Below are 3,563 nucleotides of genomic sequence, written 5' to 3'. Positions count from 1 at the left end.
TACCAGACGGGCAAGGGCTCCGCCAGCAGATGAGCCCCTTCCCCAGATGGGTACGGGCTGGAAGAGCAGACGCGCACCTTGTCCAGACCCTCACAAGCCTCAGAGCCAGTCACGCACCTTATCTGAACACGCACCAACTTGGAGAGTAGATGTTTGTCTCAGCAAACTGGCCTGGGGCTCAGACAGCAGACGGACCCCTCAATGGACAGGCCTGGGGGTCGGAGAGCAGACAGACCCCTCAATGGACAGGCCTGGGGGTCGGAGAGCAGACGGACCCCTCGATGGACAGGCCTGGGGGTCGGAGAGCAGACGGACCCCTCGATGGACAGGCCTGGGGGTCGGAGAGCAGATGGACCCCTCGATGGACAGGCCTGGGGGTCAGAGAGCAGATGGACCCCTCAATGGACAGGCCTGGGGGTCGGAGAGCAGACAGACCCCTCGATGGACAGGCCTGGGGGTCAGAGAGCAGATGGACCCCTCGATGGACAGGCCTGGGGGTCGGAGAGCAGACGGACCCCTCGATGGACAGGCCTGGGGGTCGGAGAGCAGACGGACCCCTCGATGGACAGGCCTGGGGGTCGGAGAGCAGACGGACCCCTCGATGGACAGGCCTGGGGGTTGGAGAGCAGACGGACCCCTCGATGGACAGGCCTGGGGGTCGGAGAGCAGACGGACCCCTCGATGGACAGGCCTGGGGGTCGGAGAGCAGATGGACCCCTCGATGGACAGGCCTGGGGGTCAGAGAGCAGATGGACCCCTCAATGGACAGGCCTGGGGGTCGGAGAGCAGACAGACCCCTTGCATGAGGCCTTTTTTAGAAAGGGGAAAGCCAAAGCTGTATTAATAGGAAATCTGTGTTGCAGAGCCCCTGATTATCCTTGTACAGCCCCCAGCACCCATACACCTGAAACCAGAGCTCTTGTCTGCCCACCCGTGGCTGGTTCTGGCTGTCAGGCTATGGCTGTTGAGGTTTGTAACCTGTCCTTGGGAGATGTCAAATGCTTGGGAAGCGGGATTAGGTACTGCCCCAGACTCCAAGTCGTGTATCCAAGGGTCACCCAGCAGCATCGCTAGCAGAGTGCAGCTGAGCTTGCTGAGTGGACTGTGGCTGGCCCCTGCATGGGTCCACCAAGGGGTGGAAAAAGTATGAGAGCTTCCTCCACTCCTGCATTCCTGCACAGGGGCCAGCCTGCATGCCCCATGGTGAAAGTCAGATGGATCCACTGAGCCAGCCTGCTGCACCCTCTCATGGGGGGCAGAAGCCCATGGGAAAAGCTTGGGCTCAGCTGGGTCCCTCCTTTGGCCAGCTAAGCCAGCCTGTGCAGCATAGCCCCTCCGCGCCCCCAACAGAGACCTTCTGGCTTCAAACACCTAACTCTGATCCAGAAGTGGCGAGGCTGTACAGTCCGTGGTCAGACTCAGCTATTGTGCTGGTTTGATGGACGTATGGGATAAGGGAATCAAGATTTGGCCCAGGCTAGTTATTTTCATACCGTTTTATGGCATGAAGGGTGTGACGGCGCGTTGGGGGTCCCCCGTCTCCTGCACCCCGAAATGGCACAAACAGACTGCACCAGCCGGTGGAATAGAGGAAGTTTATTGCCTCTCCAGGATACAGCACAGCACAGATGTCATCTGGTCACAGAGCTGGGCTAGGATGCCTCAGGCCCCCTTGAGATGGGGGAGACTGGGCCCCTAAACTCCAGCCCCTTTCCCTAGGCTGTCTCCTCCATGCTCTCAGCCAGCCACCAACTAACTCTCTTCCAGCCCTGCCCCCCAGCCAGGGCAGCATTCCACCTTCCTTTGTTCCTCTCCATGGGGGGTGTCTGGCCATACCGGTTTGCATAGTGACTCATCCTGTTTTGCTGGGTCGTGGTACCCACGGCAGCCAGTGGGGGTTACCCCAGAGCCAGCAGCATAGAAACCAGCCAGGTACCCCCACTACGTCACAGTTCTCCCCCCTCCGAGAGCGAACTGAGCAGGGTCACTCCGCTCGTGATCTAGGGAAGTTCGGGTCCTCTGCATGGGAACCCGCCCTGGGGACATGGGTGCTCCCTTGACTCGGGCCGGCCGTGCCGAGGCCCCACATGAGCTGGCTTCCCTCTGTCCACTCGCCACCCCGCTCCAGGGCGACTGGCACAGGCCTGTCCTCGGAGGTCACACCCACCCTTCTGCTAGCCTTGATCTCTGGCCAGGGTCTCTCGGGCCAGGGCCATGAGCCCAGCGAGCCTTCTCTGGACAGCCAGGGCGGCTTCCACCCCTGATGCTCCATCCAGGGAGGTCTTCCCCTCCCATAACTCTCTCAGCAAGCCCAGAGGGTCCTCTATCTGGGGTAGAGACCCCCAAGCCGCTTTCCTACTGTCTTGGGCCTTCCCGCCCCTCTGGCAGGAGTCACAGGACCAGCAGTACCACTGCACAGCTGTAAAGATTCCCGGCCAATAAAAGTGCTGGAGCAGCCTCAGCTGGGTGCTCCGGATCCCCCGGTGGCCCCCAATGGGGACGTCGTGGGCCAAATACAGCAGCTTGAGGTGATACTTTCGGGGGACGACCAGCTGCCGCTGGACCCCCCATGCCCTCACCTTCCTGGGGGGAAGCCATTCCCGGAACAGGAGTCCACGCTCCCGCCGGAATCTCTCCTGGCCACCTCTCCCCCGGGGCTGAGCTGCACGGAGGCCAGCCTGGTCCCTCAGCCTCTGCAAGGAGGGGTCTGCCTGCACCTCAGCCTGGAATTCAGCTGCTGAGGCAGGGATCGGGACCTGTTCCCCACCTTTACCTAGGTCCGGAGTCCCAGCCTGGCTGGACCCCGTGTCCACTGGGATGGGACCCTGAGGACGCTGCCAGGAGTCCTTCCCTGGACCCACGTTGTCAGCCCCCTGCTGGCTCTGGCTCCGGGTAGTGACTAGAGCCCGCTGGGATTCATGGGGCCACTCCTCTAGGTCATTCCCCATCAGCACCTCGGTGGGCAAGTGCGGGTGCACCCCCACTTCCTTGAGGCCTTCCTTCGCCCCCCATTTCAGATGCACCCGGGCTACAGGCACCTTAAACGGGGACCCATCTATGCCCTTCAGGGTCAGCTGCGTGTGGGGTAGTATCCGTTCTGGGGCCACTATGTCGGATCGGGCCAGAGTCACCTCCGCCCCCGTGTCCCAGAAGCCCGTCACCTTCCTACCATCCACCTCCAGGGGTATGAGGCACTCACTCCGCAGGGGCCGTCCTGCCCCCACCCGGTACACGGAGAAATCCGCCTCCTGAGAATCAGACCTCCCAGGGGAGGTGCACTGAGCATCCTTCCCCTCTCTCTGAGCTGAGGTTTGCCTGCCAGCCCCTGCCTCTGGGGCAGCCTGCCCTTCCTCCCGCCCCAGCCAGTTAACCCTGGAAAGTCCCCGGTCCTGGGACCTGGTGCACTGAGCCCTCTTGTGGCCTTTTTGCCCACAGCAATGGCAAGTTAGGCTTTGGGCTGACTCTGTCCAGGCCCTGGCTGGTTCTCTGGGGCACAGACGACCTGTTCCTTGGGCTTGCCTTGGAGTTGACTCCCTTCGTCGCTCAGCCGAGATCCAGTCTCT

Source organism: Pelodiscus sinensis, chromosome 9 (genome assembly GCF_052426305.1).
Source record: "Pelodiscus sinensis isolate ZL-2025 chromosome 9, ASM5242630v1, whole genome shotgun sequence".
Classification (NCBI taxonomy): domain Eukaryota; kingdom Metazoa; phylum Chordata; order Testudines; family Trionychidae; genus Pelodiscus; species Pelodiscus sinensis.
This window is presented reverse-complemented; position numbering follows the sequence as displayed.